We start from the raw sequence: 24,587 nt of genomic DNA on the forward strand, positions 1-24,587 counted from the left end.
TTGCTGCGTCTGCAGGGCCATATTGAGAGGGGCGTGGGGGGGGGGGGGGGGGTGCCTCGTGGCAGAGCCCTGGATCGAGGCGGCTGGAGTTTTGTCGTGTTACAGCAGATGAATCCCCTTTTTCTCTCTGTGTAGTGAGCCGGAGCTGTGGCTCAAGTCCGTCTGGCTGTTTGTATTTATTGCTTTAACAAATTTATTCATTTGAAAGGCCGAGCTGGAATGAGGTTAGTGGCCGCGGGCTATAGGACCCTGCGCCTCCTGCTGAGTTTTGATATGAAAGTAATTATTTTCCCACTGGCTGCTGCGGGTCTCGAGGCAGTTTCTCCCCTCCTTTCAGCCCAAAGGGTTATTAGACATTACCGATTTCTAGTGATATAGAATCACATAAACTTCCTACAATAATAGAATTAGCATGAAAGGCAGGGGTGTCAAATTGAAATGGGAAAATAATAGCCTCGCCAGCTGCACCGCGTTTGTGTGTGCGTGAGTGTCAGCGTGCGTGAGTGAGCATAGTCTATAGAGCGCGAGGAGGCGGAGGATGAGATGGCGGTAGATTCGTGGGGCGGAATTTTCATGAGCTGCCTCGGTTGTCAGACGGCCCTTGTAGTCGGCTATATTAAGATAGATGTTCGATGATATCCCTCATTGTTCTGTCGCTTATATTGATGTTGCTGCGTTATCGCCCTATTGATCATGTGTCGCACATAATAGGACAGGCGCGCGCCCGCCAGCCTGCGCTTTTTTCCCCACAAAAGCGCCGGGGCCCCTCGTCATTTGTTCTAATAGGACTGCGAGTCCCTCAGGGGGGAGGAAGGGGGAGAGCAGATAAAGATACAGGGGAGGAACCGGGAGCGAGAGGAGGCGAGTGATGTGCCAGACTTACATTAATAATGTTTTGACCAATTGCTGCCTGGGCGCATAAAAAAGTACGAAGAAAGGTGTGAGGAGGTAAAGAATGGCTGAATTAGAGATGCTTAGGGACAGAGGTGAAAAAGAATCCTCCTAGGTGTGTGCCGGACATGCGCATCAGCCCCATCCCCTGTTTAGGGGAGAGTGTGTTTAGCTTATGAAGTGTAAACGCCACCAAGTCCCTGGAAACTGAAATCCCAATTATTAAAACCATTAATTCTGCCGAGCCAGTGCGCGGAGGAGCCGTGTTGACAGCCCGGCTAAATATCCCTGATCCCTCCCGGTCACCGCGCCTTTATTTGCAAATAAATTGAGGGGGATCCGAGGGACGGAGCTTTACTTTGCTGCGCCGACCTAAAATGAATTTCCGTGCCTGAGTTCTTTAATAATATTTACATAATTTTCGCTCAGTGAGTTTGCTATTTGCGCTGTAGGAAGCGGGGGCTTATAGGAAAATAATTAGACAAGAGGCCGGAGTGAAAAGCAGCAGCAGGAGGAGGATGGGTTAAGACCGGAGCTGAACACTAAATTCCCAGACAGCTAAAATCAATGAAAGTAATAACCCTATTATTTAATTCATAAGGACATTATTTTCCCATAAGGCCTGAGGAAACGTCCCCTTCGACCGAAACAATCACATTAAATCGTTATTTCCGCGTGTGCTGTGCAAATTTCTACACACATTCTCTCTTTTTGGGGGTGGAACGCTTTATTATAATCGGTTCGTTTCAAGAGCACGATTAATTAGAAAATGTAGGTTTGATGTCCCTTCAGCAACGACCTTTAAGTGGTAAATACGCTGTGGGTGAGTTTGAAAAGACACAAGGCGGCTCTAAAACAGTCCTTAGTCGAATTAGCCTGTAAACACGGGTCCTTATAACTGGTTATTATAACTGGTTAAGTCTGACCTAATGTAATTACCAACAACTTATACACATATAGTAAATCACGCCTTCTATTAAATGCAGTAAATTGTGTAAATTGTGGAGATGTGACTGTAAAGACATGATATTTGCCAAGGCCCATCTCTAATAATCTCATTATATCACGGTCTTTCTGGGCCCGTCTCTTTATTAAATGCGTTATAATAAGAACGATATCGGCGAGTTAATATGCACAAATATACGCAGCTTTAATTTTAAACCTTTTAATGATATCATTCCCCTAAACAGTGGTATAAGAGGTAGAAACGTCACACTTAAGTCCTCGTTGCAGCTCTGGAATCAGGCTGTTAATAAAACATTAGCGAGATTACTTTATAGGAACTTTTGCGCACCGTTTGTATTCCCACTTTTGAAATTACTTTTCCTAATTACAAATTGATGCTAATGAGTAGTCTAACTTGTCATAACAGGGAAATCACGCATTCAAGGAGAGAGAGAGAGAGAGAGAGAGAGAGAGAGAGAGAGAGAGAGAGAGAGAGAGGGGGGGGGGTTCTGGTGGCACCAACACAAACGACCAATCGATCAAGCCGTGCCTGGACCGAGCAGGGCCTCCCGCTGTGTCCGTGCCGCTCATGCATCACACTTTATGAATTCAATTTCAACCGGGAGAAATTTTCAATTTGAACGCGCGATCATTACGGCGTGGGGGGATAGCGTAAATTGTTTTTGCTCTATTATGCATTCGGACGCCATCATTTTTCTTTCTAATTACCGAGGTGTCAGTGCGGCCTGTCACCCGGGCGCTGATTTTCAATTTAACTGATCATCATACATTCATTTTCCCATTTGATAAATCTGCTATCTAGACGCGCCCGCCATGCCCGGAATATTAAGCGGCGCTGGGGCGCAGTAATAGGGGGATGTGTATGCGGCAATGAGCGCGGATCAGCCAGCTAATTTAGCACCTTCCACATTCCCCGTCTCCATCCCCCATTTCCAATTCTCAAGAGGAGGCAAGAAAAAAAACGAGAGAGGAGGAAGGAGAAAGTCCAATGGCTGCCTAACCTCCACGAGTGAAGAAAAAAGCCTGGGGTTGGAAAGAAGCGTGGAAACAATGTGACAGAACAGGAGAGTCCTTCACTCCGCCTTGATTTCCATATGCAATTAAGGAGCGAGATTAATTAACACTAATTGAGTTCTTTAATCCATATTATTTTTGTTTAATAGAAACAAATTTGCACAATTAATTATCGACACTGTTTCAAGAAGCTATTAAAACCCGCCCCTCGCTCTCCTCTCTGACTCATCACCGCCAAGAGAATGAGCAGGAGGTTCAGGCGTCTTTCATCCGGACTGGACGGGCCTTCATCCAACACAGACATCAGGGATCCTCTGTTAGACCACTTGACTCAGAGCCCGTTGTTATTAGGCCTAAAAAGGGCTAACTAGCACGAGGCGTTATTAGAAAATCACCAGAAATAATCTAATCTTTACAATAATTGGGGTCAATATTTCCAAAAATATGTATTTTCTCATGCAAGTCTGCACAAGTACGTCTAATAAGTCTTAATAAAAGATCACTAATTCAAGACCAATGCTGGGGCTTCACCAGCCAACAGCCCAATAAAGGTGAGAGAAATAAACTTGCAGGTAATGTGACATTGCATTTGATCTGACAGGTCCGCGTCAGTTTAGCCGAATAAGCTCGTAGATCAAAACGTGTCGGTTTAATCGTCCCAAGAGGATGAAAGCACTTCGTCAGAAGCAATTAGACAAATATGAAGCAACGCTAGATGAGAAAAAGAGCCTGTCAGCCCAAGTTCAGGGCATAAGTAGCTCATCAAAGCTATTCTGTGTAGGTTAACAAGACATAACTGTTGGTATCATTCATCCACAAACGATTAGGCAACAACATGAAACGCGACATTTCTTGTATCAGTGCTGTGAATCACAGCGGCGCTTTACATCTCAGCCTCACCTTTAAAGCTGCACAGCCCAGAACATGCACAACACAAAGCAGCGCCTGTATTAACAAGGCTGTGCAGTCATTTTGGCAAACGCACAAGCGCCGACAGAGGCTGAGAGGCATTCGGTGCTTCGTCTCACGCGCAGTTATTCATAATATTTCCACTCAGGTTGCGGAACCGCGGCACGTGGGACGCAAACAACGAGGAAGCGACGCCGGGTTTCAGAACCTGCATCTGACGCAGACTGGACTGGCGCACTTTGTTTTAGCGCCAGTCGGGAGTGCGGAGTGCGGGCTGTGGCGCGGTGTAATGAACGTTTATGGGCACAAAGCAGCTTTGGTTTTGTCGTGTTCTTTGTTTCATTAGCCCAGTGGTTGTAATAAATGCCAACGAGCCAACGGGATAGATTTTAATTAAGTCACTGAGAGATGAGTGGAGTGACACAGAAAGCGGCGCGGGGCGGGAGCTGGGAGTGGAGGAGGGGGAGGGGGGGGGGGTTGCTTTTCAATAAATCGGTTCGCTCAGGGGTTAGTCGGTGATTTCCTCGGCAAAGTGTTGGGGCCGAGCAGGACGCGCAGTAATTTGGTTGATAAATCAGCGGCGTTAGGGGCACGAGGCGCGCCGCTCGGCCGGTTGGTTCTGCGTGTGATTTATGTGTTACCCGGGGGTCGTACACAAGCCCATGACAGTCCAGGATGAATTAACCAGGAGCCAGCGCGCTCCTAATGAGCGGGTATTATTTCGCACATACCCCTCCTTTAAAAAAAGTGTGAAGAACGAGCCTGGCATACGAACGCCCCCCCTCCCCTCCCCTCCCTCACCTCCTCATCCCTGAGGTGTCGCATTGATTCAGCATCAGAGAGTTAAACACACGCACATACTGTACAGAGACAGCGCCTTAGTTATCTGCGGCATATGGGAGACAAATTGTTCAATAGAGGTCTGGCACCAAGTGATGGAGGTCAACTGAAGCATGGAAGTGACAGACAAAAGACCCCGTTTCATCACATATTGGTAATCAATAGTAAGTTTGTATTTCTCTCATATCAGATTGTTTGGTCGGTGACACAATTACACGGCAGCGCGGAGCAAACAGGGCCACAATAAAAACACAATAAGCACAATAATCCGTTTAGCACAGAAACTTCAACTAATACGTGAGGTCACAGATAGTCCACTGTCAGCGAGGAACCAAATAACAGAGCTCTGCTTCAAAAGAAACAGTTTATGACAATAATAAAACTAATTATGATGCATTAATCCAAGCACTGATTTACCTGTCACCACGTGTGAATATCTGTTATATATGTGAAGGTGAACATGTATACAGTAATTAACAGGCAGCGAGCGGAAGCACGGATGCTGATCATGCGTCGGATGCCGTGTTCTCAGATGAGCTGTTGGATCAAACGTCCAATCAAAAGGACAAGTACCTGTTCATCGCCTGAGGATCAATAGAGCACTCGATGAATGGGACTGTTGTCGTAGTGTTTGCTTTTCAATGGCACTAGCTTCAACCAATAAGACTCAGCTCGAAGGTCTTGTACCAGAGAAGCATCATTAACATTATCCTTTAACACTTGGGCCTGAGAGGAAGTTCAGATGTGACCTATTATTGATAGTTATCTAACACCTGCTCATAGTAAAGTGAGAGAATCGCTTCCGTCCAGTGGAACGTGAGCGTGTTTGCCTCCGGCGAGGTTTGCCCCAGTCACAGCAGTCACATATGATATAACGGGTGATTTATTGAGCCCCGCTAAAAGTCTACAGATGTATAATTTCTTACACGCGTTCGCCGCTGCCACAGCAGAACATGTAGTAAATCAAAACCAAGCTGTCAATCAGTGCTGACTCAGTTGTTTTTAGCCGGTGTTTTTTTTTCAGCCTGGAGTTGAAATAGGCCCCAACGTGGAAACTAGATTAATAGTGATTGGATTTAAAAATGCACCTCTCGCTTCCGCGTTCAGCTGTAACACCTATGAGAGCTGCAGGTTTGATGACGTCATGCAGGCGGCTGATCCCAGGTCAGCGCTGGGCGCTGTTCTCTCTACATGAACTCCACTTCTGCCAGTGGCTAAAGCTACTGTCTGACCACATAAACATTCAGCCGACAACCATTCAACCCTTCACCCGTGACTGCGAAGGTCAACCAGCAGATTAGTCCCTTTCATTTATTAGTTTTGTTTTGGGCCTCGACTCGCTGCAAAGCTGAGAACCGGTCTGTAAACCGCCACTACCATCACCTCGCACTCGTCTAATTGGAGACGGCCAAGCAGCGCGTGGTGCAGAAACACACCTGTTCAGGTAAAAGCTGCAGACATTGGGCCCAAAGCAACGGTCACGTGACCTTCCCTCTGCAGTAACGCGTTCCTCACGTTCACTTCAGCTTTGATGCAGACGTCACGTGTTCCTCACGTTCACTTCAGCCTTGATGCAGACGTCACGTGTTCCTCACGTTCACTTCCGCTTCGACGCAGAGAACTCCAGGTGAAGATCTGGGTTCCCGTTGATGCAGGAAGCACTTGAAGCGGCTCCTCTCAGAGCGGCGGCTGCAGTCAAACCCTGCACTTGACGGCGGCGGAGGCTCTCGTTCCAGCTGAAAGCTATTAAGCAGCTCCAGTAATTGGCAGGACGATAAGGAGCCGTTCATTCAGCCTGGATTCTGAAGAACGCTGTCTGTTGGTTCCCAATAAACTGCTGTAACGCGTTTGTTTGCTCAAAGCAGTGGCACCTGTTTGTTTAAACACAGACTCTGAAACTACGACGAATCTCAACACTGTCGATATCATCATATTCAATTAATCTTGACTTTGGCAAACACAGCGATGCTGGATGACATTCTGTTCATCCGCGATGAAGAGGCGCTCAGTGAAGGTAATAAACCCTCAGTGAAACGTGGTGCGTTGAAGATAAATGTAAAGACGCAGCGTCGCGGCCTCCGAGGGCAGCGTCCCACAAAAAGGACATCAAGTACAGTCATTTAATCATCTGCCACAGCACGAGGAGCCAACGCTTCCTGTTCAGTCTGAGAGCGGCATCCACGCGCGACCACATCCCACGGTGATAATCCTCGAGTTTCTGATCAGACGCCGTCTCCAGATGCCGCGTCTGCGAATGCGCCAGTTGGAAAACGTCTATAGAAAAAGACACAGATTCGCTTACGCCCTGCGGAAAAGTCTGCGCCGGCTTAAAAAGAGCAGGGGCATTTCCATACGTCCAAAACGGCAGAAAAATCTATTAAAGGCAAGAATGAAACACTTGATGTGCCGCGTCCCGGCAGGCGCGCGTGCCAGCGGTTTGTATTATAAACGCACCGCTTCCTGAAACTTTTGTTTTACTCGTCTGCGCTAATCTCCAGCCTCTCCGCTCACACTATAATTTTCTTAGACTTCTTCATATTTATTTAATAAATGCCCAGAATGCAAATTGTAATTGTGTGTGTGGAGAATTAATGGGAAAAGCCCTAACTGTTAAATCGTAAAATTTGAATTACAAAGTTCCCATGTAATGCATATCAAACATTTATTAAAGCCACACAGAATAATTGAATTGTTCTGCTGGTCTAGGTCTGATTTGTTTAAGTAAATTCTCTGGCTGCTGAAGTGTGATGCAAGATTTCCTGCAAATTCCATTAAAGACACAGGTATCTTTTGTGTATTTGTGCATCTCCAACACATATCAAAAAAAATTATCTCTCCTTTCCACTCTTCTCCCAATCTAAGCCCCAGCTCTGTCACTGCTTATCCACATCTTCACTGCTTATCTGCTCCGAGCCCCTCAGTGAGATTTCAACCGCTGTGACACGCGCTGAAAGCGGAGGCTGTCAGTCAGCTGTGCTGCAGATTGAAATCGGGGGAGGAAAAAGGGAGGCAACAAACCAAAAGGAGAGGGGGGAAAAGGCAAAGTTAATATAATTTCATTTTTGACCCCCTGTGACTGGAAGCAGCTTGATATACGACGCGCTTATAGGAAGTGGACGCATTAATTCAGCCTCTTCGGCTCATGTAAATGTCAGCTTGTGTACCCCTGCAAAAAATACAAACACATCTGGGAGAAGGTCTGCTCTCACTTATTGGGTTGGTTATTAAGCAAAGCTTATAATGTCAGCTTCCCATATACACTATGACACGCACGCGCACACACGCACGCACACACACGCACACACACACACACACACACACACACACACACACACACACACACACACACACACACACACACACACACACACACACACACACACACACACACACACACACACACACACACACACAGCCTGGGAGCAACTTTGTGTTTTAGTGAGCTAAGATTCACACTCTGACTGGAGGTGTCCTTCCTTTCTGCTGGTGTAATTATCACTCCAGGAAACGTGTTTCATTAGAAAAGCTCCTATTTCAGACACATTACTCACACAGGGTTGGACACGGACGCCCTGAACAACAAACACACGTATGTGCACACGCACACGGCCGGCCTTTAATTCACCCCCCCCCCCCCCCCCCCCCAACACACACACACACACACACACACACACACACACACACACACACACACACACACACACACACACACACACACAGACACACACACACACCCTGCTCGTGTCCTCGGTTTGGTTTGATCAGTGATTCTGGACTTCTTCACACGTCTTCTCCCACGTTGGGCTCAGCCTTTAACTTCTTAAACTCGCAGATCTTTGTCCTTTTTTAACCTGTCAGCCTTTAAAACGGCCACTTTAATTGGCTGGTGGCAGTTTAGGAGTGAACAGACACTTTTCCCCCTGCTCTGCTGAATCCAGCACATTTAAATGTCTAAATGTGATAATTCAACTTGCACTTTACCTGGACTTGAGCACTCAATTTTCCTCGGTTCCAGACGATCCTGGCAGCCCTTCATCATCTCCACTTCCTTCCTGTGTCCAGCCCATATCTGTCCTTCCTCCACCTCCTCCGCCGCTCACTTCCCTCTTGCTTGGGAGGCCTGCAGGTCTGCAGGTTAATGAGTCGTGAAGTGTGAAAACTTCCTGAGACTCAAGCAGAACGAAACGCTGTTTCCAGATGTGAGTCTTCGGACGTCTGGATGATCACTTGAAGCGAGCTGGAGAGGCTCGGGTGGAGCAGGGAGGTGCACTTGAGCACGCGGTGGCACCGAGGGGTCACGCATTAGACACCGGGAGACGCACAAATGATCTGAGGTCAGCGTGAAAAAGAAAGTAGCGCAGGTCAACACACTGGTGCTGAACACATCACAACCCTATTACATCTGTAGGAAAGCCTTTAATAGTCATCAAAATATGGTCCTACCTTTGTCCTGGACCTTTCATTTAATCTTCTGATTAAATGGAAGATGAAGGAGAAGTGGTCACAGCTGATCACCTCATCATAAACGCTGCTCCACCCACCGTTTAGCAGAATCACACGTTCACCTCAGGAATTCAACTACTGCCTCTCAACTGTTCACATGGGCGGCTGCAGGTTTCACATAAAGAGGACAGACAAGGACACTGTGACCTTTGACCTCTAAATCTAACCAGCTGCTCAAGAACTAACACTGATGAAACCACACGGAGGTAATGCTGAGGTTGTAGTTCTACCTCAGACCACGGCCGCAACAAACAAAGCATCCCAGACGCTTTCTTTATTCTCTTGTCATAATTACTATTATGAGTCTGAAGGTTTGTGGAAAAGACACAGAAGCCTCCTCAGCATTTATGGAAGCTGAGAAATAAAGCGCTGACCAGCTGCTGCACATCTGCCTGGATGTGTGCGTCTGTGCACTCTGTTGGTGTGTGTGTGTGTGTGTGTGTGTGTTTAGAATCTGGCGTAAACCATGACATCTCTGTCCCCTGTCTTCTCCGCTGCCAACGCCACTAATTATTTATTCTTGGACGCAGTGAAGGTGTCAGAGCTCACGCCACTGCCTCCAAAGAGACGCGTTACCCCCCAGCACTGATGCAGCCTGCACGCCTGTGCTGCTGTTTGCAGAAAAAAATGAAAGGACGTAAATCATCCCAATATTAAGGCATATTTACATTTATTCCAGTTGCTTTGACTACAGTACATGCATTTACAGTACAGATTCTTTTCTATAAGTGAAATGTTTAAGGTTTTTTCTCCACCAAAATCCTGCAGCACAATTTGTAAAACTCTTCGTAGTGAATGTTGAGTCAGACGCTGAACGTCTGCACTGAGCGCGCTCCGTAGCGAGCGCATGCTGTAGGACGCTCAGGCGTCACCACACAAACGTCAACTCTGCTGCTGCAAATGAAGCCAATTAAACCCGATCAACAGGAAGCAGGAGACCACGCGCCGACTCTGGAGGAGCGGCTTCAAAGGTAAATCGTACATCAGTGAACATCATCCGCTTTTCATTTGGATTAACAAATGGCATTTACAGCAGCACTTCCTCCGCGGGTGCGTTTGCACCTGTGAACACATGTTTGTGTTTGCATGTTGCTAAGATTTAAGAGACACTCCATGTTCGGCTGTGAGCACGATTGAGCCACGAGGGGTTATGAGAGGAAATAAGTTGAAAACAGGACAGAATCAATAGCGTTTACCAACAGGCTGCTGGCGTGTGTGTGTGTGTGTGTGTGTTTAGCTCAAGTGTGACTGCAGTTAACGTGTCAAGTTGGGGAAAAACAACCAATTGCCTCTTAGCACACGCTTTATTGACCACCGGAACACACACACATACACACACTGCAGGCATATTGACTGGTTGAAGGGAGAAACAGGTTTAAGGCAATTAGAGTCGTGTACCTTCTGCCAGAAACCCACTGCAGCTACACAACTCCCCCTAAAGTGGGACTAATATTACATCAGTGGAGGAAAGTGAAACAAACCACTCTGTTGAACACAGCTGTTATCACAACTGAAATGAATGGTTCCCATTAGGAAATTAGATGACAATTAGATGATGAAGGCCTCTGTTTAAGTCTGCATCTCTGTTTACTGATCACATTTTGTGGGGTTTTCTGTGGGGAGAGGTCCCACATGTCAGTGGAGCTGTGGACAGCACTGGTTCCCAGTCCGTCAGCGGCTCCTGGTCGACCATTAACCCGCGGCAGCGGCGCCGGGACCCGACGCACGCGGCTTCTAGAAAGTCACCGCCGGTCACGAGTGAGTGGAGCAGCTCAAGAACCACTCGAAGGATAAGTAACCAGGTCATTTATGATGAACCGGCGTCTGGTTAATGGCAACACTTGTTACAGATGCAGGTGAATTAGAGCAACAGTGGTCGTTCAACAATAATCACCTTCATTTGATCAATACATTTAAATGAAGAGATTGAAAGGATTTTATAAATGAAATAAACAGTGACTACAAAGGACAACGAGGCCTTTGTTATAACGGAGCCCATTGACGGTTGCAGCGGCTGATGAGACCTGCTCCCGTCTGTCTGAACTCCACAGCTCTCGTCCTGTAGGACGACATAATTACAATTCTGTGACACGCCGATAAAAATCCTTCCCCGATTTGCTTCCTAACCTCATGTTAACACTGCAAACAAGCAGCCAGAACAAGTCCATTAATTTCTGACTCAGCTGAGCAACTGGTGCGTGACGGGTCAGGAGGTTAATGAGGCTGTTGGCTGAGAAAAGTTTTGCAGTCACTGTTCATCAACAGCCACTTCACGCTGCTTTGTTGCTGTCATTTCAGTCTGTGTCCATTCAAACTGTCAAAGTTTTTAAACCCTTGAATTTGAAGCTGGAATAAAAGTCAGTGTATTAAAAGCGGTCCAGTGACCAGGTACAGGCGGTGCTTCTGCAGCTGGGCTCAGGGACGTGAGACCCAGATCCCCCCGGACCTCCTTGGCTCGGCCACGTTACCACCCGACGGCCTGCGAACTCAGGTAATCGGAGCGCCTGCAGACGCGGTGCAGCAGCCACCGGCTCAGAGACCGTCGCCACGGGAGCGATGCAGCATCGGATTCAAACAAAGGCCCCAAACCTGAACCAGACTTTTCAGTGGATGCGGGCGCTGCGTCTGTCCTTCAAACGTCAGGGACAGATCCACGTAGAAACACCTGCCGGTGAAAGTGGTCCCTCGTTAAAAAGGGGCTCTCGCGCTGCTTAAAGCTGGTCAGAACCAGCCATCGACAAAGGGCGCGCGTCGCGTGGAGGACGAGGACGCAGCCTTGAAAAAAGAAAGCGCCGTGATCAAACGCGGGACGAGTCGGGTGCTTGACACAAACGCTCTGGGCCTCTTCATGTGGAGAGCTGTGAGTGGTACACAATCAATCTCATTCTCTTCCATTTCCATCTCTCCATCTGTCAGAGCGTTGGAGTAGCTGTGTACGAGTCGCACACACACACACGCTGCAGCGGCAGCTACAAGCACTTACTGCTGTATCCTATCAGACGCCGCTCGTTGGGGGTCAAAATATCTGAATACGCCGTGAATGCGCCGCGGGAGCAGCATTGTGGGGCTGCGTTTGGCCTGTGCCGTTTTGCACAGGAGCCGTGATTTCAGGCGTCGCGGTGTTTGTGTAGTCGCACAGTCAGGAAACGAGGGCGGAGCTCCTCATTCGTCTCAGGTGCAGCTGAACGGAGCTCAGGCAGTCTGACCTTCACGCAGCGCGTCCAGTTATTGCATTGATAGAAAGCGGAGTCTTCAGACGCTGCTGATCCTGGAGATACACAGAAAATGTAATTAACACTGTGACTATTTACAGTGTGGTGTAGTTCACAGCATTCTAGTTGTTTTAATCTAATAAAAGATTATCTGATCATTGGCTCTGAAACATTACTCACATTTCAGCTCCTGTGACTATTTGTTACTCTGCGTTACTTTCAGTATTGTATATTCTTACTATTTTTGCTATGAAAGTGACAATGGACCACGTGATGGTTCTTATCAAACCATTACTTGAACTCACGTGTAGTTTTAGTACGTGAGCTGGGCCTCCAGTCGCCTCCAGAATCCAGTTTAGGGGAACTGGGATGGAGTTAGAAAGTGAAGCACAAGCAGCTTTCTCTTCAGTATCAACATATTTTGAACATAATAAATTAAACACAGCGCTGAAGAAGGCGCGTCGCAACCTTTCGGTTGCTGTTCAGACTGTATTAACACGCAGCCCTACACGTGTTCCACTTTGCATTTCCAGGCTGCGACTCCCCCCTCGCTGTGTCTTTTCACGCCGGCGCCTCCTTGTTGGGCTCCAGTGGGAGTATTTGCTACGGTTTGTGTTTTATAAACATTTGAGAACGCCCACGGCTCCCATGTGGAGGCGGCGCCCGCGCCCTCGCCGTGACTCTGTAGACATCCCTGTATCAACACGGCGCAAGCAGCTCCGCGCGCACGCACGCACCGGGAGCGTGCACGTGGGCGCCGCGGCAACGAGCGTGCACGCTAGCATAAACTGTCAAACACGCACACACATACGCGCACACGCATGCACGCACGCACACACGCACACACACTAACCTGTCAGACGTCAGGAGGGAGGAACAGCCAACTGAGACTCGGAGGTGCAGAAAAACATTTCATCCTTATTACCCTGTTATTCTTTCTCTGACACACACACATGCACACACACACTCCGTATTTCTGTATTTAGGCATTATCATTCTCGCCTTTTCTCATATTTCTTTCTCACAAGGGGCCTCTCCATCCCTCCCTCCCTCCTCAACTTAATCTCTTATTCGGTCTCTCTCCCTGTTCTCCCCCTCAGTCTTTCCCCCCCTCAAGGTGTCTAAGCTGTGAGACATTTAATCGCCGCGGTAACGGTTTCATATCTGGAACAGAAATCAAATAATGCCAGATGATTTACTCCCCCTAGCAACCAGGGAGCACAGCCCTAGCAACCGACCCAGCCAGCAGGCCAGACCTAATCAGGTTGAAAATATTTCAATTATTGTGTTGATTCTAGGAAGCGTGTGCGTGTGCGAGGAGGCGCGCGTGTGAGATCGACCTGCTGCATTTTAATGACGGCAGCTCAGCATCGATCTGAATGGTGGACGGTCGCGAAGGAGGAGGACGGAGGCGACGGAGTGTCATAAAAGTGATCAAGTGCTACTAAACGGCTGCTGTGGTGATGGAGACATTAGGAGGATACAATAACACATGGTCATCCTGGCTTCAACAGCGTGACAGTTGGCTCGGTGCGTGTGTGTAGCAGAACAACAGAGCTGGCAGAGCCGGGGTAACGGGCGCCAGAGAGAGAGGGAGCCAGGAGGACGAGCGGGGCTCCAGGCCTCACCGACGGTCCTGCAGCGCTCGCGTGCAGACAGCGAGTGCGTTTGGACGCAGGTAAACAGCAGCTGCTGCTGCTGCTGAGGGTTCGGACACTTCATGATGTCATGAACTAAACAGACTCAAAGACAAACTAGTTCTAAACTTTAACTTCTGCTCCTCCAGCGTCTCGTCAGCTGCTTGTTTCTGCATCTCTATCTTGTATATAATCCATGAGTGTCATGTTAAATGGGCACTACAGCTGCTGTAGACTGGTTTAGTGTCTGCTCGCTGGATAAAAAGGGCTAATTCATCTAATACTAATTTGATACGATGGTTTGCAATGAATTTAGAATCACGATCATCTAGTTGGAGCTCAGATCGTGTTCGTCTGATGGATGTGAGCTCTTCTAACCGTTCTAAGTGATTTTACTGTCACTATGGCTGCTGTGTCTGATCATCAACAGGTGCTTTAAGTTTGATCTTAGAGCAGTCATCTAAAAGTGCTGTTTTAGTTTTACTGTACTTTGAGTGCGGAAAACGATGTAAAACGGGGAGGGAGGAGAAAACACCCTCATGTAATCTGCTTTTAACCCTTATTCCTCTGACAGTAATTACACCTGACAACTGGCCTCCGAGGAAGAACCTCCACTGGTGTTTGTTGTTTGGATGGAGGCAGAGCGAGAAGGTGTCGGAGCGGAAAGACATGCGAGCGAAGGAGGAAAAGCTCGACGGAACCCGAGTGAGGAGCTTGAATGGCAGACAGGAACGGATGTAAAAACGGGCTTCTGAGATTATAAATTTACATATCTTAATAGAGAAACGCCGAAAAAGCTGCACAAGCCATCGTCAGAATTACAAAATGAAGGTGACGTGATTCGTGCGAGTGTGAATGAGTAATTCTCGTGGGCTTGTGTGCGCCAGACCCGGCGGGATTTTAAGGGTTCCTCTCCTCTCAAGTTGTTATCGGCGATCAAACCTGTTTGAGTGATCTTACTCTGAATGTCATGTTTTATACCGCTTTTCAAGAGCTTTTCACTTAAAACTCGGAGGCTTCAGTGGAGGCGGGAACCCTGTTTTCGCCGGCTGAGGACTTTTATTCTGAAATACTCACGATGCCTAACATTTAAAAGGTGACGGTTATTTTATATTAAATGACAAGAGACTTTGAAGAGAGCTGCAGCTTGGCTGCTTCCAGACCTCTCATACCCACCCATCACCCCCCCCCCCATCCACCCACCCACCCACAGGCTGCTGATCCACACGGTCCGGTGCTGCTCTGGTTAATGTCTGTGCCAACACCTGCTGATGTTGCCTCGCAGGGTCAAAAGCCACAATCCTGCTCCTCATCAAGCCAAAACATAATTTATTTAAAAAAAAGGTCAAATGGCAAAAAATCCACTATTTTAAAGCAAAGAGTCAGAAATAACGTTCGCATTTCTGCAATAACGCCGGTTGGTTAATTAATAATTGCTCATTATTATTTTTATTATTATTATTATTATTATTATTATTATTATTATTATTATTTACAGCAGCAATAGGAAGCATCCACAACAACCACCTCCCTGAGAAAAGACATCTGAACAGCTGAAACTCATCAATGTCATTTTAAGGAAAATGTCCTTTGTTTTGTATTCAACATATTTTGTCCCAAAAAACAACAACAAAAGAAATAAAGAGCCATAAAGAGAGAGGGTAGTGTGTCAGGAGGTTTTCGGTGGATAATGGAGAGGTCAAAAGGAGAATAAAGTGTTGATGAGAAGACACAAGACTGAGAAAAGACTCTTCTGCCAATCAGGGCCGTAATCACACTTTTCCAATTTCCTCTTTATGTTACAAAGTCTAAAGCCAGCCATAGGTAGGAGTAGGAGCACCTCTGTATTTAAGAGTGTGTGTGTGTGTGTGTGTGTGTGTGAGAGAGAGAGAGAGAGAGAGAGAGAGAGAGAGAGAGAGAGAGAGAGAGTGCGAGAACAAGAGCGTGTGTGTCAGTTGGAAGGGCAGCTAGGCGTAAAATTGAGTCCAGATTCATTAGGTTCTGTGAGCTGAGCTGCAGTTGCTTTAAGTGATACATTTCCTCTGAAAGTGGAGGTGTGGAGCCGTGTGGGTGGATGGGTGTTGTGAGGGAAGTCAGTCATACGTTACAGGCCTCTGTCTCACACCTGTGCACAGACACACACACACACACACACACACACACACACGTATTAGACAATTCCGAGGCCTTTATTCTATTTTCTCCCTCCTTTGTCTCAATGGTGAGTGACACTGTAAATCTGAGCCAATTTCCTCCTCTAATCATCATTAAAAAGCGCAAATGACTCCACTCCCCATTAAACACTCCCACATGCCTGCCGCTATTAGCAGCTCCGCAGCCTTTTCCATACGTGCCAGACGGAGGCCGGCCTTCGTGCTGCAGCCGCGCCGCTCGCGAGCTGAACCCAGACGCCGGCCTGTCAGCAAACAGCGGAACGGGAGCAAACACTTTCCATCAGTGCCTCCTCCCTGTACAACTATTGTTTGATAAAATGTACTGTGGCTTTTTAAATGCTAAAGAGTCGCCCCGGCAGACTGGGAATTCACCTGCAAGAGCAATTTCACAGCGACGCATGGAACCAATTTGCCCTGACAACCAAAGACACTTGCATCTAGAGGAGCCAGGCTGAAGAATGGAGTCAGTGCATTAAACGCTCCGCGAGCATTAAAGGCACAGTGACGCAGACGGCTACGCGTGCAAACAGCGTAAGAGGTGGATTTTCTAATTACTGGGGTCATAATCAGGTATTAAAAATCTAACAGAGGGCACATTCAGTGCAATAGGACCTGAAAGATTCCAACTCCATGAACAACTCCTTCAACTTCTGGAAGTGTCAATAGACGGCTGGCACCGTTTTGGGGCCGGCCCGCAGTGGAGGATGATGGGATTTTGTTATTGAATATACTACGTGTGACAGTCTCATTTCTTGCCCTTGGCCTGAGTGCAGAGCAGCAATATTCTCACCCACCAAATTCATTTCAGGCCGCCGTTTTAGCCCCAAATATAGCCTGTGCAGCCTTTATTGGCGATCCCGGTGCAATATTAATACATGAGAGGGCGGAATTCTCACGCAGAACCGAGGCAGCTCATTGTGTCCTAGAAATGACTGTCACCGATGTGCAGTCTTTTCCGGCTCCTCGCGTGGACACGTGCTTCCTCGCAGCAGATGGATAACGCACTCAGACATGTGCCATATTGAATGCTAAGGTGTTAGCGACGCACCTCCGCCCTCGGCCGCGGACGCATTAACTCCTGAAGGGAACGTCGTAAAGCAGCCTTGGAGCCCTAATGCGAGCGGCCGGTGAGCAGAGTGCAGCTGTCCCGTCATTAGCCTGCGTTTGTTTCCACACTTTGTTTCCTTATTGGTGTTTTCGCACCTGTGGCCGACGCGCAGGGTCGTGAGAACGACCCAGCGGGGGGGCTGTGGTCGTGGTCCGAACCCCTGGAGGGAGCTCCAGCTCGCAGGACAGACCCTAAAGACGTGGTCCCATCGCTGCTCAGAGTCCACGTCCTCCGAGCGGCTCCAGGAAGACGCCATGACGCCCGTGAAGGGTCAGAGCAGGTGGAGCCTCCACATGATGCGGGTGGAGGCGCCCGAGTCGGGCTGCGGGGAGATTAGGAAGTTCTAATCTGCTGCGGGTCGGTGCCGGGGCCCCGCGTGCGCTTGTGTGTTCTCGCTGCAGCGATAACAGCCGGCGCCTGATAAGCAGCAGCAGCGGCTCCCACCGGCGTCCGCACGGGAACCGCCGCGACGCAGCGCACGCAGGAGTGGCTGAGCAAACAGTCGCACCCCCACCCGCCCTCACCCGCCTCCCCCGTCACCCTGTAATCACTCCCCTCGGAATCGGCCCTGTATAATTCAGCAGCAATTCTGTTCCTGGAGTCCCTCTGTCCCCTGCTCCTCACACAGAGACACTATGAGATATGACATTTCATTTGAGTTCCTCGCCACCCGGCGCCCTCGCTTGGAGAAATAAATAAATATTTCATTAGGAGGGCGAACTACACACGCACAAACATGCACGGTGCGAAGACAGAGGCAAAAGCAATATAAAGCCATTTACACATTCACGGTCACATATAGGCCTCAGTCATTACACAGGCAGACCTCAACCCCCCCCCCCCACACACACACACACACGTATGACTAGAGCAAACATACTTAGGTGGGGTGTGGTAATGCAATAACGCAATCTTAGGCCTAGAAATAGACAAGATGGATAAGTAATGAAGATAATATATCTCCCTCTGTACCTCCTATCATCCTGCCTCTCTCGTTAGACTTCTTTATCATCTCCCTCCCTCCCTCCCTCGCCTTCTCTCAATCTCTCCCAGGTCTTACCTAGAGACTCGCGGCTTTATTGTCTTAATTAAAACAGAGCCTGTTTAATTATTTTAATCCACACTACGGCACAACAGGGACTCCTGAGGAGAGGGAGTGTGGCGGGAGAGGGGGGAGGCGGTAGGTGGATTTGGGGGGGAGGTGGGGGCTGACATTTCAAATTAAGCTCTTCAAGTTCAAAAGCAAGAGTTCTTATCGCTTTTCCTCTCATTCATTTTCCAATTTCTCCCCTGCTCTCCCTCCATCCCCTTGCAGCCGGGCCTGTTTCTGGCTGATCGCCTCGCCCATCTCTGCTCTTCATCCCTCTCCGCGGCCCTTCTCTGCCTCTCTTCGTTGCTTTCTTCCTCCTCTAGCTCTCCTCTTCGCCTTTACTACCTTTGAAAGATTAGCAGTTTGAAGAACAGCCCTGTTGAGAGCCCGGGACATCAAAAGAATGTGATTATTACAATACCATGTAGAGTCACGTGGGCACCTTAAAAACCCAGCATTTCCTTATCTTACACGCCCGCGCGCATGCAGATGCCGAGCCGCAAGCACCTGAGTGTCCTGTACAGTCACACCAATCATGTTTTCAGCCGCGTGTGTAATTAGGTTTGTCGAGGCTGGTCACAACAATGGCAATGCAGCTAAAAGGGAAAGTGCGGCTGTGCAGAGTTCAAGTTCCGCCACGTATTTAAAATGGCAGCGGCTCCGCTTCATGGCTGCGTTCAAGGCACTGGGCGTCGCTGCCACTGAACGCCTCATCCTGCTGTTAAGAGTGCACAGAAACGGTCCAGTCTCCAAATGCACACGCACCTTTACCAGATGTAACAGGGTTCATTCCTTCCAAATCCTATTGAAGCTATGTTCATATTTATGCTTGTTCAACACAATGGGAATAAAATATACACAAGGACAACAAGAATAAATGAAAGACTGTGCCTCATGAGCGATGGCTAACGTCAATCAGCTGAGGACAATGTTTTACGCACAGACTTTGTGGGTCTCCACCAGAGTGGGACAGTCTGCTCCCTGTGGACGGGGGAGCGAGGCCAAGCGGAGGAGCGGGGCTGAAGACGGGTACGGCAAAGATGGAGGTGCGGGAGCAGCAGAGGATGCGTTACATAATTTGTGTTCCTTCTGGCTTTCTTCCTTTTCGCCGTGTGATCAGTCTGACCTTGAATCAGCCACAGCTCAGTCTGCTCCTGTTGAACTCTGGGTAATGAAGCCAGCATTTACAAATAGAGAAATAAACACCTGGCTCCCTGGGAATGGTAATAAGCTCTTTGCCTCTGTATCTCTATCTCTGCTCCGTGCTCGCTTACATTTGCTCCGTCCTCCTCCCTTTGTCATCTGCCATCTCGCTCACTTACTTTTCTTTCCTCCCCCCTCGTTCTCCTCCCTCCCTCCGACTGTTTCAGCAGGGAGTCTAAACACTCTAGATTTCCAGTTTACCTTCTGATTAAGGAGTGAGTTGAGCGTTTCTATTCCCTCTGTCTCCCTCCTTCGTTCCATCCCTCATTCATGTGCTGCCACAGTAACTAGCCTATTATCTGACAGTTCCACTCCACTGACCTGCCCAATAACAGCTTTCACATCCCTGTAAATGCCCCGGAGAGAGCGAGAGAGAGAAACACACAGGATGGGGAAAAAGAAGACGCGCGTGTGTGTGTGTGTGTGTGTGTGTACGCGCACGCATCAACGTATAAACCCCGGAGATTTCCCCGTGTTATAAACATTTACGCTGGGCTAACAGATCATCTCAGAGATCCGGGATTGGCCTGACTCCCCGTCCCCCCGGCGAATTGAAAGCCCAAGATTAGCGAGATGATAGCTTTTCAGATTGGCGAGGAAACACAGAAATGAGTTTCACCGGGCGAGTTTATGGAGGTTAGATTGGAGCAGTTAAGCGGCGGATAAATTGATGGTTCTCTCATTGTCTCTTCACCAGAATAGTGGCTAAATCTATTAACCATCAACGACCTGTTTCAGCTGTGACACAAAGGAGGAGACAGGTGAGGGTTAGAGATGCTTGAGTGAAGCTGAAACATTTAGGCTCAGGACAAGAAACCATCTCAGGTTTAAAACACCTCAGCCTTTTAATTGTGACTAAATGTGACTGGCTCAGTTTTAGGTTTCTGCTCTTCTATATATCAATAATGAAACTAATTAACAACAATTTTAGTAAATTGGGCATTTCAATGATAATAAAACATTAACCGGGAGTCTTTGTTTTTCTCCACCAAACTTCAACAGGGAAGCAGGAGGAAACAACTATATCTATTGAAACTGGAGAACATCCATCCAATATCTACAAATCACACATGCTCTGACAGAACAAACCTGAAGAACACGAAGTGGGTCAGTGATTTCAGGACCAGTTATTTAAAGGTTACACGTTTGTCGAGACGTTGGTGGCGCTTGAACATTACATGAAGCACTTTACACCCCGAGACACAGAACTAATCCTTCTCTGAGAATTAACTGCATCACAAGTCGCATTAGGAAGTTGATAAATTACATTTGATAAAAATGTGTGGGTCAATGCAGTGTGTGTGTGTGCGCGCACACCATCAAAGCCACAAAGTTTGAAGAGAAACACACTGAAGAGGAATTTAATGAGTCCATTTAGCGACGATTAAACAGACTGAATGACGAGGACTCACTTTTAATAAGAGCCTTTTTCCTAATCCTTCAGCCTGTAAATATCTGCTCCAGCAGCTTCAGAGGTCCACACAGGCTGGAATTAAAGTGTCTCCATGATAGTGCAGTAGAATAAACCAAGGCAAAAACCTTCTCGCTACACGAATACTATGAATTTAACACAGTTGGTACGTCAGAGATGTTCTGGTTGTAGAATCAGATATAAAACATTATAGTTTGAACAGTGTTGATGTTAGAGAGTGGTGTTTGCTGTTTTCAGGTTGTCGGTGCTTTCTGTTGAACTGCCAGCTGAGCGATCGTGATAACAGAGTGTGCAATGCTTCCTGGAAGGTCTTAGTTGAGAGTGAGGAGGAAGAGACGGCGCAGAGAGCGAAGTCTGGGATGTTTTTGAGACGCTCCAACATGAAAAAGGTGAGAAGGGCCACGGGAATGGTTTCCCATGATCCCTCCTGACCTGACCGGGGTCGGCTTCACTGGTGGTGGTGTGTGTCTGGGGTGTTGGCTTCTTGTTGGCAGAGCTGACAAGCCATCACAACAAGACCTCAAAGCATTCTGTAACCAGAGTCCTGGAACGCCCCGATAGTTTAACAAAAATGTTAATGTCATAATTAATTAAATATGAAACACAGCCAAAAATACAGATGTACTCAGCAGCAGTACAAATCTGGGTAAATGTATGTTTGACTGTTTGTTTTTACAAAATTTGAATTTGTGCTACTTACAACACTTCTTTAATAAAAGCACACATTTCAAAAGCTGGTGGTGAGTAATTGTAGCAACCCGCTATATGTCCTTCATAAGAATCAATTAGTACAAGTGACCTGTACTTGGACAAGTGAAAGGCCTAAGACACAGTCCTCAGCATCAGCCAGTGCTGCCAAGGGCACGTGCCCAATAAACAACCAGCAGTTTATAAGCAGCAGATGTGATTTCTGGCCGTGTAGCACTGATAGCACAGTGAGCATAATAACCCCTGAACCAATCACGTATCTGTTTCATCCAGGGAGTCCCAACACCCTTTACTCTAATTGGCTGCCATGTAATCCAGTATCCCTGAAGACCTCTATTTATCCACGCATTACTCGCTCCCACCATCTCTGCCTTGTTCAGAGTCAGGCCCTTCATCCCACCTCCTCAGACCCTCCGACGCTCTCTCCCTTCATTTCTCCCGTCCTATTCTTTCATCTCCTCCGTTCCTTCCGTCCACTCCCTGTTTTTTGAAGCGACACATGCCTGTAAATGAAAAACCCGACACTCTCGTGTTTTCTCGGATCCCACACTTCCCATGCAGTGACCCACTCTCACCCTTCCTACCGCTCTTCCTCATCCCTATATCACTTTTCGCTGCGTTCTCCCCTTTTACCCTTCTCTCCCTCTCTCTCTCTACAGGGGGAGTCATTGAGTGTGTAATCACTTGGTTACGGTGTGTCAGTCTGTGTCTGAACCCACCATCTGTCCTCTGGGCTTCCGTCTGGGACTGCAGACACACACACACACACACACACACACACACACACACACACACACAGTACAAATATACAGACTTACAGAGTCAAGCCAAGCTCATTCACACCACAATATGATGACAGCTGTATCACCCACCTATTGACATGAGCTGTCAGAGGGGCAGTGACTAACATAACACATTATGACATATCCCACACACCCAGGTGGTGACTCCAGTGCACACACTGTTCATTGTTATAATTGTTCCATCACTGCAGCCAAACCTCCTCACATGCACCCAGGCCTTCGAGCTGATCGGGGATAAATGTGCATGTTCTCATTTAAACAATGCTTTTGATTCGTTTAAAGCTGGCGCTTCATCAACAGCAGCCAAACCAACAAATCTAGACGTTTAACAGCAGTTATGTCACATGACTGCTCATGTTCTGCCTCCTAGCTGCACCTGTACCTCCTAACGTCTGCTTTGGAATGATGACTGCTGCATGTTGGAGATTTGACTATTAGCAAAAAGCCATGTACTCATAGTATGAGGCAGAGTATGCTATGCTAAGCTAACTGCTAAAGAGCCTTCTGGGGCTATGCTAGCCAGTCGTAGCTAGCTGGCAATGCACTACTACTGTAGGACCATTTAGAATGCCATGTAGCATATTAGCTAACTGGAAAAAAGTTCACATTTCTCATGAGTGGCTTGAAGCATGAATCACCAGAAGTAGTGCTGGATATTTCTTAGCAGACATTTACTGTGTGGACTCTTACCTGTTTGCTGATCTTTGGGCAAAAGGCCTTCACCCCCAACCACATGTTCATTTACACTTCCTGGTTCTGCCATGTTTGGGATCAGAGGGGGCAGCGTGTTGACAAAAAGTTATTCTGAACCTGATCACTTCAGTATTAGAAAATATTACAAATGCAATGTTGCAAGTATAAAATATATATGTATATATAAAATTTAAATATTAAATGTGGACATAAACGGTGTGTTTACAATAAAACACCCCCTCTTGTTGGTCTGAGCCATTCATACTTGATGGTATGTATACTGTTATACTGCACTGAATGTTAGAGACCAAAAACAAAAAAATGGACAGAAATGCGTTTGTTTATTTTGGAAAATAATATCATTGTGGTAACTGATAATCAGAGGATTTTTATCTTATTTATTCCTAGAACTAGTAGTGATCTCGGAGGCCTCAGCTGCACATCATTCATGCAGATTCCATCAGATTGTGACAAACAGACTTGGGGCTCGCTGGAAAAGGCCCCTTTAAAGTCTGTGCAGGTTCACACATGCAGCTCAGCCGTTTCAGGGCTCCAGCGCATGTGTGAAAGGCTCTTCAGAGCGGCGGCTGAACATCTAATACGCTCTCGCACACTGAGATTGAAACAAGACAGGAGCAACGGCCGGCGAGCACCGGGTTTAGATGGTCACTGCACTTTTACCGTCAAACCATTGTTTGGATTCAGTCCTTGCCTGACATCGAACCAACCGACTGGTTTATCAACAGAACCCAACAGACATCACCTCGCTGCACATGTGCACGACTGTGTTTCAGATTAGAAGAGGCAGCAGCTGTGCTTCAGTGGACGGCTGCAACTGTTAACCTTAGATCTGTGTGTGTGTGTGTGTGTGTGTGTGTTTGAAGACGTCTGAAGGAAGAAGTAGGGCAACGCTGCTGTTTTAACAGAAGTGAAGAACACAAGAGGAGAAAAGAAAACAATAAAAGTTGCGCGTGCTGCACGGTGAGGCTGACGGAGAATATGAGCATAACAAACCAATTCCCCCTCATCACAGATACACAGAGTAAAAATGCATCAGTGCATGAAATAGTCTATTATGATAAGAATTAAAATAGTCTATCAAGATCAGATTGGAAGTAGTGCATTGTGATAAGGACTAAAGAGTCAGAATGTGAACACAATCCCATCCTGTGATATGTCCCCCAGGTTTCACAGCAGCACAGACGCCTGCCAGCGTTTAAAACAGTTAGAGCTCGGCTTTGATCACATTAGCTGAGAAGAAAGGCATAACTGCTGCTGTTTAGTTCCTTCGCTGCACTGAAGGGAGGAAAGTGGGGAGACCAACTTGCCTTGTAGCCGTTGAGCAACTGAAGGGGCTTGGTGTGGATTTCACCCATCCACCTCCCCGCTGACCCGCATTCAAAG

General features: G+C 47.5%; 2 long non-coding RNA genes across 2 annotated transcripts; one reads left to right on the forward strand and one right to left on the reverse strand.

Moving 5' to 3' along the window:
• Positions 1-9,757: 9,757 nt before the first annotated feature.
• LOC114861748 (uncharacterized) lies at positions 9,758-13,427 on the reverse strand. The gene is made up of 3 exons (XR_003786859.3): positions 13,189-13,427; positions 12,641-12,699; positions 9,758-12,391 (listed from the first exon to the last, which is right to left on the reverse strand). It is a non-coding gene; the product is annotated as an uncharacterized LOC114861748 (long non-coding RNA).
• A 120-nt stretch (positions 13,428-13,547) lies between these two features.
• LOC114861751 (uncharacterized) lies at positions 13,548-15,629 on the forward strand. Its single transcript, XR_003786860.3, has 3 exons — positions 13,548-14,013; positions 14,547-14,677; positions 15,471-15,629. It is a non-coding gene; the product is annotated as an uncharacterized LOC114861751 (long non-coding RNA).
• The last annotated feature ends 8,958 nt before the right edge of the window (positions 15,630-24,587 follow it).

This window comes from Betta splendens, chromosome 1 (assembly GCF_900634795.4).
Source record: "Betta splendens chromosome 1, fBetSpl5.4, whole genome shotgun sequence".
In the NCBI taxonomy this organism is placed as follows: domain Eukaryota; kingdom Metazoa; phylum Chordata; class Actinopteri; order Anabantiformes; family Osphronemidae; genus Betta; species Betta splendens.